This window comes from Talpa occidentalis, unplaced genomic scaffold (assembly GCF_014898055.3).
Source record: "Talpa occidentalis isolate TD23 unplaced genomic scaffold, MPIMG_talOcc4v2.1 talOcc4.6, whole genome shotgun sequence".
Lineage (NCBI taxonomy): Eukaryota > Metazoa > Chordata > Mammalia > Eulipotyphla > Talpidae > Talpa > Talpa occidentalis.
This window is the reverse complement of record NW_023604972.1, coordinates 39676914-39690064: the sequence shown is the minus strand read 5'-3', so window position 1 is coordinate 39690064 and position 13151 is coordinate 39676914.

Here is a 13151-nt window from a genome sequence, read left to right as displayed (position 1 = left end):
AAAGAGGACTAGAAGGGAGGAAATCGCAGAACCCTGCTCCCCTCCCCCACCCACAGAGTTGGCACTCTCCGACCAACAGAGAGGAGGAAAAAAACAAACTAAAACGACCAACAAGAACAAACTACGCAGCAAGCGGGACTGTGAGTGGAAAGGAACTATTGCAGCCACCACACCCCGTGAACTGGAGCTGCGGAGAATCCTGCAGGATTCGCCGCGGCGGTGAGCGAATGGCTCCGGGCGCCATTAGAGAAGAACAGAGACTCTGGAGACCTGCACACAGCCCCGGGCCCGCCGGTAAGCTTGCGCAGAAAAGCAAACGCGGATCGGGATCGCGGCTGCCCAGGTCCCCGCACCTGTGACCTAGACTTGTGGGGAGACACGCGGAGGCCCTCACTGAGCTGAAACTCCCTCACTGAGTAAGCAGGAACCAGGCGCCCAGGCACGGGAGCGGGGTGCAAAAGTCGCATTCCTGCAGCCACTGAACTGGGCTACAGCCCACGTCCTGCACCTGAGGGCTTTGGAACTGAGTCCCAGGGCACAAAATTCGGGGTGTGGGTTCTCCACGAAGGTGGGGCACAAGGCAGACACAGCACCCCAAAGCCATTGAGGTTTACCCTACCATTCCCGCTCTGTTCCCTGTCCCACGGGGTGGGGGTGGTGAAAAACAGCCCCCCAAGGACAATAGGAGAGATCTCTGGCGCCACCTAGCGACCACAAAAAAAAAGTCACTAACACACCATAGAACAGGGCAGAAGGCTCCCGAGGAGCCAGTGGCCAGCTGGGAAGTTAGCCCACGCCAGGCCCCTTCCGACCAGCAGTCTGAGCCCACAGGGGGAGCGGGCACCCATGGCCGGGGCAGACCGGGCACGCAGAAGAGTGTGCCTGAGACTGGATGCGCAGGGACTGCGTCCCGCATCGCCATTTTAGAACAGGGACATTTCTTCAGTAAAGACTGCCTGAAACCAACAGAAAGCTCCCTCAGAAGCCAGAGATGGCTCCTGGAGGAGCCAGAGGGGAGCGGAGAAGTTCACCCAAGTTGCCGGCCAGTCCCAGGAACACAGTGTCCCAATGCATACTTGTGGCATGAGTTCAATCCCTGGCCAGGGAGCTAACCCACATGGCACAGCAGATCTCTCCTGTCTTACCCACTGCTCCCCTTGGCACTGTATTTCAGTTGATCTGCCTGTTCTGCTCACCATTCTGTCTCTAGTGAATCCTTTCAGTCAACACTAATTTTAAAGGACTGATCACAAAAATCTACAAAGAGCTGATGAGACTCAACAAAAACAAAGAAAATGACCCCATCAAAAAATGGGCAGAAGAGCTAAAAAGAAACTTCACCTAAGAGGAAATGCAAATGGCCAACAGGCATATGAAAAAATGTTCAACATCACTTGTAATCAGGGAAATGCAAATCAAAACTACCATGAGATACCATCTCACACCAGTGAGAATGGCACATATTAAAAAAACTAGCAACAACAAATGTTGGCGAGGTTGTGGAGAAAAAGGAACTCTCCTGCACTGTTGGTGGGAGTGCAAACAGGTCCAACCACTATGGAGAGCTGTGTGGAGATTTCTTGACCTACTAAACATAGAGCTTCCATATAATCCAGCAATTTCACTCCGAGATATTACCCAAAGGACACAGAAACATCAGTTCCAAAGAGCACCTGCACCCCTATGTTTATAACAAAGTTACATTTTTAACAAGGTTGGGCAGTCTGCCAAGCTGGTCTCTCCAAGGCCATCCCTGAATGCCTGCATCTTTCCCCCTTTTTGCCTGGCCAGCTTGTCTAGGAACTTTGCCACATATGATTGTGCCTGCTTAAAAAAAAAAAAAAAAAAAAAAAACGATGTTATCAATGCAAGACAGTTGTGTATAAAAAAAAAAAACCCTTCATCTTTAAACACGTGCTCAGGGGCAGATCAACATGGCAGCGAGGAGACGCTGTGAGTAAGATCTCCCATTAAAAAAAGGTTAATAGTGAGGAAAAGCAGCAGGTCCCAGTGAGAACGGGAACACGGAAGATAAACGGACGACTCCAGCAAACTACCCGAAGAAGAAAGTTGCCATAAAAGAGGACTAGAAGGGAGGAAAGTGCAGAACCCTGCTACCCTCCCCCACCCACAAAGTCGGCACTCTCCGACCAACAGAGAGGAGGAAAAAACAAACTAAAACGACCAACAAGAACAAACTACGCATCAAGCGGGACTGGGAGTGGAAAGGAAATATTTCAGCCACCACACCCCGTGAACTGGAGCTGTGGAGAACCCTGCAGGATTTGCTGCGGAGGTGAGCTAATGGCTCCAGGCACCATTAGAGAACAACAGAGACCCACGGAGACCTGCACACAGCCCTGGGCCAGCCAGTAAGCTTGCGCAGAGGAGCAGCACGCTTGAAAAGCAAATTCGGATGGCAGCTGCCCAGGTCCCTGGGTCTGCGACCAAGGCTTGCGGGGAGACTCATGGGGCCCTCACTGAGGTGAAAGTCCCTCACTGAGTAATCAGGAACCAGGTGCCCAGGCATGGGAGCGGGGTGCAAAAGACGCAAAAGACAGGGTGAAAAACACAGCTCCCCAAGGACATTAGGAGAGATCTATGGTGCCACGTACCGACCAGAAAAAAGGTCACTAACACCCCATAGAACAGGGACCTTTCTTCAGAAAAGACTACTTGAAAACGGCAGAAGGCTCCCAGAGGAGCCAGTGGCCAGCTGGGAAGTTAGCCACGCCAGGCCAGCAGTCTGAGCCCACAGGGGGAGCGGGCACCCACGGCCGGGGCAGACCTGGCACGCAGAAGAGTGTGCCTGAGACCGGATGCGCAGGGACTGCGTCCCGCATCGCCATTTTAGAACAGGGACATTTCTTCAGTAAAGATTGCCTGAAACCAGCAGAAAGCTCCCTCAAGAGCCAGAGGGGAGCGGGGAAGTTTGCCCACACCAGGCCCCTGCTGGCCCACAGTCCAAGCCCAGAGGGGGAGCAGGAACCCACCGCCGGGGCAGACGAGCTGCACAAGGGAGTGCGTCCCCACATCGGCATTTTAGAACAGGGACCTTTCTTCAGTAAAGACTGCTTGAACCCGACAGATGACTCACGGAGGAGCCAGAGGGGAGCGGAGAAGTTCACCCAAGATACCGGCCAGTCCCAGCAACACAGTGTCCCAACACATACAACAAATTAGAAAACAGACAGTAGGGAGTAGAAGAACCACACGCAACCTAGCAACTCCTCAGGAAAAAACCACACCACAAAAAGAAAACCACCCCCCAGATTACAACGACAGTAACTTGGAAGAACTTCTTAGCCTTCCAGAAAGAGAATTTAAAATTGCCATGAATAAAAAAGTGACAAGTCATAAAGGAAAACAATGATATGAGAAAAATAATCAACGATCAGAAGAATGAAATTGAGTCCCTAAAGAGGGAAGCAAAAGAAACGCAGGAGATCAAAGAATTCATGGAGGAACTAAAGAACTCTGGGAAAAGCAAAGAAAGCAGAATAGATGAAATGGAAGATCTAATAAGTACTCTTGAAGACACAGAAATAAAAAGAACCAAAACAGAAAAGGAAAGAGAAGTACGAAGGAAAAAGAATGAAGAAAGACTTCGGGAACTATCTGACTCCATGAGGAGAGGAAATATAAGAGTTATAGGAATTCCAGAAGGAGAGGAGAGAGATGTAGGAACAGAGAAAATATTCCAGGAGATAATTGAAGAGAACTTCCGAAATGTGAAAAGGAGCTGAAAATCGATATACAAGAAGCAAGAAGAACACCAAACTTCCACAACGATAGGAAAAATACAACAAGACACATAATAGTAAAGCTTCCAAGAATCCAAGACAAGGAAAAAATAATGAAGCTGACAAGAGGGAAGAAACAGATAACGTTCAAAGGAAAACCAATCAGGCTGACATCGGACTTCTCCGAAGAAACACTACGGGCAAAGAGAGAGTGGAGGGACATAGTCAACAGACTCCAAGAGAACAGATGCCAACCAAGAATACTCTATCCCGCAAAGCTCTCCTTCCTCTATGAAGAAAGAATAAGGCCCTTCCCAGACAAACAAAAACTGGAATTTCATTACGACTAAACCCCCACTCCAAAAAATACTACAAGGAGTCCTAAAGCCAGAACCTCAGAGGGAAGAATAACAACGAAAGAAGGCCAAAAAAAAAAAAAAGTTATTAAAAGAATAAATAAAATGAAAGGAAAGACAAACACAATGGCAAATACAGATGCTAACATATCAATATTAACTCGAAATGTAAATGGACTAAACTCTTCAATAAAAAGACACAGAGTCGGGCCTCCCCGGTGGCGCAGCGGTTGAGCGCTGGGTTGCGAAGCTGCCCGCGGCCTCTGCGGCGCCGGTTCGATTCCCGGCTGCTCCCCGGCCACCGGAGGAGGGTCCCACATGGCGCGCAGACCTCTCCTGCCGCCCGCTGCTCCCCTCAGCAGTGTACTTCGGTCCTTCTGCCTGCTCTGCTCCCCGCTCTGGCTCTGGTGAATTCTCTCACCCTCCCGCGCTTCTGACTGTACCCAGTGCTTGTATAAACAAACAAACAAACAAATAAATAAATAAATAAATAAAAACATGCCTCTAAAAAAAAAATAAAAAAAATAAAAAAAATAAAAAAAAATAAAAAAAAAATAATAATAAAAAAATAAAAAATAAATAAATAAAAAAAAAATAAAAAAAAAATAAAAAAAATATAAAAAAAAAAATAAAAAAAAAATAAAAAAAAAAAAAATAAAAAAAAAAAAAAAAGACACAGAGTCGCAGGCTGGATTAAGAAACAAAACCCAACCTTTTGCTGTCTCCAGGAAACACATTTAGCTACAAAAGATAAAAATAGGCTCAAAGTTAAAGGATGGAAAACAATCCTACAAGCAAATGGACTAAAAAAGAAAGCAGGAACAACTATAATTATATCAGATAAAACAGACTTCAAACTCAAAAAACTCAAAAAGAACCCAATGGTCACTACATTATGATCAAGGGGACAACACTTCAAGAAGAAATAACACTCATTAACATATACTCACCAAATGAAGGAGCACCACAATATATCAGACAACTGTGGTCCTCTCTGAAAACAGATCAGAGAAAACACATACGTAGTGGGAGACTTCAACACACCACTATCAACAATGGATAGATCAACAAGACAAAAAAAAAGTAAAGAAACTAAAGCTCTAAATAAGGACCTAGAGCATTTGGGCTTAACAGACATCTATAGAACACTAAACCCAAAAAAAACAGAGTACATATTTTTCTCAAGCGCACATGGATCCTTCTCCAGGATCGATCACATACTGGGACACAAGAAAAACATCAACAGATACACCAAGATTGAAATCATACCAACCATCTTTTCTGACCATGAAGGCATCAAACTAGAAATAAACCATAAAAAGAAGGCAAGGAACTCTCCTACCTCATGGAGATTAAAAACCACACTACTGGAAGACCAGTGGACTAATGAGGAGCTCAAAGAAGAAATTAAAAATTCTTTGAATTGAATGACAAGGAGGACACCAATATCCTAAATGTATGGGATGCAGCAAAAGCAGTAATAAGAGGAAAATATATAGCAATAGAAGCTCACATCAAGAAACAAGAAAGAACTCAAAGAAACAACCTAATTTCGAAGCTCAAAGATCTAGAAAAAGAACAACAAAAAAAAACCCAAAATCAGTAGAAGAAAAGAATAATAAAAACCAAAGCAGAAATAAATAAAATTGAAACTAAAAAAACAATCCAAAAGATCAATGAAACCAAGAGCTGGTTCTTTGAAAAAATCAATAAAATAGACAAACCCCTAGCCAGGCTCACAAAAGAAAAAGGGGAGAAAGCACAAATAAACAGGATCAAAAATGAAAGAGGAGAAATCACCATGGACACAGCAGAAATCAAAAGAACAATCAGTAACTACTATGAAGAGTTATATGGAAACAAGTTCAACAATCTAGAGGAGATGGACAAATTCCTACAACTCTACAATCACCCCAAGCTAGATAAAGAAGAAATAGAACACCTAAACAAACCAATTACGAGCACCAAAATTGAAATGGTAATCAAAAACCTCCCCCAAAACAAAAGCCCAGGACCTGATGGATTTACTAATGAATTCTACCAAACATTCAGAGACAAATTAGTGCCTATCCTTCACAAACTCTTCCAAAAAATTGAGAAGGAAGGGACAATACCAAACACGTTCTATGAAGCCAACATTACACTAATACCAAAACCGAACAAGGACAACACAAAAAAGGAAAACTACAGGCCAATCTCCCTAATGAACACTGATGCAAAAATCCTCAATAAAATTTTAGCTATCAGACTCCAACAATGTATCCATAAGATAATTCACCACGACCAAGTAGGATTCATTCCAGGGACACAAGGATGGTTCAACATCCGAAAATCAATCAACGTTATCCAACACATCAACAAAAAGAAATATAAAAACCATATGATAATATCAATAGATGCTGAGAAAGCTTTTGACAAACTGCAACACCCATTTATGATAAAAGCCCTTGAAATTCTTGGGATACAAAGAACATACCTCAACATCATAAAGGCCATATACGACAAGCCAACAGCCAGTATCATTCTCAGTGGTGAAAAGCTGAAAGCAATTCCATTAAGATCTGGAACAAGACAAGGATGTCCACTCTCACCACTGCTTTTCAATATAATACTGGAAGTCCTAGCCAGAGCAATAAGACAAGAAAAAGACATCCAAGGAATCCAAATAGGAAAAGAAGAAGTCAAACTATCACTATTTGCAGATGACATGATAATATAGATAGAGAACCCCAAAAACTCCACAGAAAAACTAATTCAACTCATCAATCAGTTCAGTAAAGTGGCAGGATAGAAAATCAACACGCAAAAGTCAGTAGCCTTCCTATACACAAACAATAAATCCGAAGAAGAAGAAATCAAAAAAACCATCCCTTTTATTATCGAAACAAAAAAAATCAAATATTTGGGAATAAATCTAACAAAAGAGGTAAAGGACCTATCCAAAGAAAACTATAAAACACTGTTAAAAGAAATAGAAGAAGACACAAAGAAATGGAAAGACATCCCCTGCTCATGGGTTGGAAGAATAAACATTATTAAAATAGCCATCCTACCAAAAGCAATATACAGATTCAATGCTATTCCAATAAAAATCTCAATGTCATTCTTCAAAGAAATAGAACAATTATTGATAAAATTCTTATGGAATCACAAAAAAACCCCGAATAACCAAAGCGTTCCTGAAAAAAAAAAAAAGAAGGGAATGGAGGCATCACACTCCCAGACTTCCAACTATACTACAAAGCCATAATCATCAAAACTGCATGGTATTGGAACAAGAACAGACATACAGACCAATGGAATCGAATAAAAAAATTCAGAAATAAACCCACAGATTTATGGTCAACTAATCTTTGACAAAGGAGCAAAGACTATGCATTGGAGCAAAGAAAGTTTGTTCAATAAATGGTGCTGGGAAAACTGGGTCGCTACATGCAAAAGAATGAAGCTTGACCACTACCTTACACCATACACAAAAATCAACTCAAAATGGATTAAAGAACTAGACATAAGACCTGAAACCATAAAATGCATAGAAGGAAATATAGGCGAAACACTACGGGATTTGCACATCAAAGACATCTTTACAGACACATCACTCAAAGCAGTGATAGTGAAGGCAAAGATAAACAGCTGGGACCACATCAAATTAAAGAGCTTCTGCACAGAAAAAGAGACAATAACAAAAACAAAGAGAAACCCCACCAACTGGGAGAACATTTTTGCACACAACACTAATAATAAAGGACTGATCACAAAAATCTGCAAAGAGCTGATGAGACTCAACAACAACAAAGAAAATAATCCAGTCAAAAAATGGGCAGAAGAGCTAAAAAGAAACTTCTCTGAAGAGGTAATGCAAATGGCCAACAGGCATATGAAAAAATGTTCAATATCACTTGTAATCAGGGAAATGCAAATCAAAACTACCATGAGATACCATCTTACACCAGTGAGAATGGCACATATTAAAAAAACTAGCAACAACAAATGTTGGCGAGGATGTGGAGAAAAAGGAACTCTCCTGCACTGTTGGTGGGAGTGCAAACTGGTCCAACCACTCTGGAGAGCTGTGTGGAGATTTCTTGACCTACTAAGCATAGAGCTTCCATATGATCCAGCAATTCCACTCCTAGGTATTTACCCAAAGGACACAGAAACATCAATTCCAAAGAGCACCTGCACCCCTTTGTTTATAGCAGCACTGTTTACAATAGCTAAGCTTTGGAAACAGCCCAAATGCCCAAAAATAGATGACTGGATCAAGAAAATGTGGTACATATATACCATGGAATATTACTCAACATTCAAAAAAGATAAACACATGCAATTTGCAGCACCATGGATGGCGCTGGAAGGGATCATGCTCAGCGAAATAAGCCAGAAAGAATATGAAAAGTTCCGGATGGTCTCACTCTAGCAGGAATCTAGAAAACTTAAATAAGGGACCAGGAAAATGAATAATTATAAGAAAGTGAAAATCAAAATCTACAAAAACTATGAACCAGAGACACTTTATAGGGCGTAGGAGGCGGGAGGGGAGGGATTGGGGTCAAAATAAGGGGGTGCAATTGTATGGGGAATATAAAAATAAAATTCATTATTAAAAAAATAAATAGAGAGGGCGGAGCAACATGGTGGCAAGGAGACGCTGCGAGTAAGATATCCCATTAAAAAAAAGTTAATAGGGAGGAAAAGCGGCAGGTCCCAGTGAGAACTGGGACACGGAAGATAAACGGGTGACTCCAGTAAACTACCCGACGAAGAATGTTGCCATAAAAGAGGACTAGAAGGGAGGAAAGCGCAGAACCCTGCTCCCCTCCCCCATCCACAAAGTCGGCACTCTCCGACCAACAGAGAGGAGGAAAAAAACAAACTAAAACGACCAACAAGAACAAACTATGCAGCAAGCGGGACTGTGAGTAGAAAGGAACTATTGCAGCCACCACACCCCGTGAACGGGAGCTGTGGAGAGCCCTGCAGGATTCGCCGCGGCGCTGAGCAAACTGGTCTGGGTCTCATTAGAGAACAACAAAGACCTCCGGAGGAGACCTGCACACAGCCCCGGGCCGGCCGGTAAGCTTGAGCGGAAAAGCGGCATGAGCTTGGCATGCTTGAAAAGCAAACGCTGATCAGGATCGTGGCTGCCCAGGTCCCTGAGCCTGCGACCTAGGCTTGCAGGGAGACACGCGGAGGCCCTCACTGAGGTGAAAGTCCCTCACTGAGTAAGCAGGAACCAGGTGCTCAGGCACGGGAGCAGGGTGCAAAAGGCGCCATTCCCGCACCACTGAACTGGGCTACAGCCCGCTTCCTGGACCTGAGGGCTTTGGAACTGAGACCCGGGGCACGAAATTCCGGGCGTGGGTTCTCCACGACGGTGGGGCACAAGGCAGACACAGCACCCCAAAGCCGTTGAGGTTTACCCTACCATTCCTGCTCTGTTCCCTGTCCCACGGGGTGGGGGGAGGTCAAAAAACAGCCCCCCAAGGACAATAGGAGAGATCTCTGGCGCCACCTAGCGACCGGAAAAAAAAGTCACTAACACTCCATAGAACAGGAAATTTCTTAAGAAAAGACTTCTTGAAAAGGGCAGAAGGCTCCCGGAGGACCCAGTGGCCAGCTGGGAAGTTAGCCCACGCCAGGCCCCTTCCAACCAGCAGTCTGAGCCCACAGAGGGAACAGGCACCCACGGCCGGGGCAGACCGGGCACTCAGAGGAGTGTGCCTAAGACCGGATGCACAGGGACTGCGTCCTGCATCGCTATTTTAGAACAGGGACATTTCTTCAGTAAAGGCTACCTGAAACCAGCAGAAAGCTCCCTCAGAAGCCAGAGATGGCTCCTGGAGGAGCCAGAGGGGAGAGGAGAAGTTCACCCAAGTTGCCGGCCAGTCTGAGCAACACAGTGTCCCAATGCATACGACAAATTAGAAAACAGACAGTAGGGAGTAGAAGAACCACACGCAACCTAACAACTCCTCAGGAAAGAAGCACACCACAAAAAGAAAACCACCCCCAGATTGCAACAACAGTAACTTGGAAGAACTTCTGAGCCTTCCAGAAAGAGAATTTAAAATTGCCATGATTAAAAAAATGACAGAACTCATAAAGGAAAACAATGATCAGAAGAAGGAAATTGAGTCCCTAAAGAGGGAAAACAATTTTCAGAAGAATGAAATTGAGTCCCTACAGAGGGAAGTAAAAGAAACGCAGGAGATCAAAGAATTCATGGAGGAACTAAAGAACTCTGGGAAAAGCAATGAAAGCAGAATAGATGAAATGGAAGAACGAATAAGTACTCTTGAAGACACAGAAATAAAAAGAACCAAAACAGAAAAGGAAAGAGAGAAGTACGAAGGAAAAAGAATGAAGAAAGACTTCGGGAACTATCTGACTCCATGAGGAAAGGAAATATAAGAATTATAGGAATACCAGAAGGAGAGGAGAGAGATGTAGGAACAGAGAAAATATTCAAAGAGATAATTGAAGAGAACTTCCCAAATGTGAAGAAGGAGCTGAAAATTGATATACAAGAAGCAAGAAGAAAACCAAACTTCCACGACAAAAGGAAAAATACAGCAAGACACATAATAGTAAAGTTCCCAAGAATCCAGGACAAGGAAAAAATAATGAAGCTGACAAGAGGGAAGAAACAGATAACATTCAAAGGAAAACCAATCAGTCTGACATCAGACTTCTCTGAAGAAACACTACGGGCAAGGAGAGAGTGGAGGGACATAGTCAACAGACTCCAAGAAAACAGATGTCAACCAAGAATACTCAATCCCGCAAAGCTCTCCTTCCTCTATGAAGAAAGAATAAGGACCTTCCCAGACAAACAGAAACTCTGGAATTTCATTACGACTAAACCCCCACTCCAAAAAATACTACAAGGAATCCTAAAGCCAGAACCTCAGTGGGACGAATAACAACGAAAGAAGGCCAAAAAAAAAAAGTTATTAAAAGAATAAATAAATAAAATCAAAGGAAAGACAAACAATGGCAAATACAGATGCTAACATATCAATATTAACTCGAAATGTAAATGACTAAACTCTTCAATAAAAAGACACAGAGTTGCAGCCTGGATTAAGAAACAAAACCCAACCTTTTGCTGTCTCCAGGAAACACATTTAGCTACAAAAGATAAAAATAGACTCAAAGTTAAAGGATGGAAAACAATCCTACAAGCAAATGGACCAAAAAAGAAAGCAGAAACAGCTATATTTATATCAGATAAAACAGGCTTCAAACTCAAAAAAATAAAAAGAGACCAATGGTCACTACATTATGATCAAGGGGACAATACTTCAAGAAGAAATAACACTCATTAACATATACTCACCAAACGAAGGAGCACCAAAATATATCAGACAACTGTTGTCCTCTCTGAAAACAGACATCAGAGAAAACACATACGTAGTGGGAGACTTCAACACACCACTATCAACAATGGATAGATCAACAAGACAAAAAATAAGTAAAGAAACTAAAGCTCTAAATAAGGACCTAGAGCATTTGGGCTTAACAGACATCTATAGAACACTAAACCCCAAAAAAACGGAGTACACATTTTTCTCAAGCGCACACGGATCTTTCTCCAGGATCGATCACATACTGGGGCACAAGACAAACATCAACAGATACACCAAGATTGAAATCATACCAACCATCTTTTCTGACCATGAAGGCATCAAACTATGGGGGAATATAAAATATAAAAATACAATTTATTTTAATAAATAAATAAATAAATAAATAAATATTTTTAAATAAATAAATAAACACGTGCTCAGACCTTGCAGTGCTACCCAGGTCTGGGACCTCGTGCATGGGTAATCTTCTCCTGACCTCACCATTCCTGAAGTACTGCTTGTTCTTCCTCTCCCTGGGTAAAGGCTAGAATTTATTTCTACAACATCACCAGGTCAAGTTACTAACCTTACATGTATAGTCACCTATCTTATGTAATATTTTTTTCATTATCAAAATTATCAGGATTATTTAACTGGGTTTAATTTGGAAAGTATTTGCCTGGGTATTCAATTTTTAGGTGAGTAAGTAGCTAAATGAAAAAAAAAAACTTTATTCAAAGTTCTAAAACTTAGCACATCTAGAATATAAAACAGCTTCCACACCTGTATATGTGAGGTTTGATTTCCTTTTTTTCTTATTGAAATGTTTTTTTTCTTATTGAAATGTAACTATGGTTATGTAATATATTTTTAGTAAAGCATCAGAATAATGGAAAGTGAGTGATGATCTTCTAACAGAAAAATAAAAGAAAAAACTATTGTACAACTGAATCAGAATTCCTAGAATTCCTTGAATATGATTGTTCAAGAGGTTGTTTTTTAAAAGTTTTCTTGATATGTAATTCATATATCTTTCACTTGCTGAACTTATATTGTAGTATTTGGTTTTTCATGTTGTGTAGGGTAAAGAAAATATCAGGCTTTTCTGCCCTTCCGCCATCAGGATAGATGATGGATCCTTGTCCTGAATGCATGCCTGATGGCGGGCACCTGGAATAGGGTGTGGGCATAGGTAGATGGGATTCAGCTGAGCTAAGACTGTGCTTTTAAGGGCGGCGTCACGGGGGGGACGCCAGCAGCAGCAGCAGCAGCAGCAGCAGCAGCAGCAGCAGCAGAACCTGGAGGAGAAGCCGAAGCCGAAGCAGAAGCAGAGAACACCAGAGAGCCGAGATAGAGTGAAGACTTGCTGGGGGCTGGGAGGTCTGCCAGCCTCCCAGCCCCCCAGCCAGCACCCCTGCCTGCCATATGCCTGGTGAACCCCAAATAAAAAACCTGCAAAACTACTAAGGACTCTGACTCCTCCTTTATCCGGTCTGCATGGGATCAGAAAACCTGCACTGTGCCCGTTCCGGCCCTTACATGTTGCATCGAACAGCTCCACACAGATAAAGATACGGGAGCCATGGAGCAGGCTGCATAATATAGGATGCTGCTGAACAGCAAGATCCTGCCCTTTTTATTGCTAGAATAATCATATAGCATCAGTTGTAAGGGGAAGAAAGAAAAAAGAAAAAGGTGAA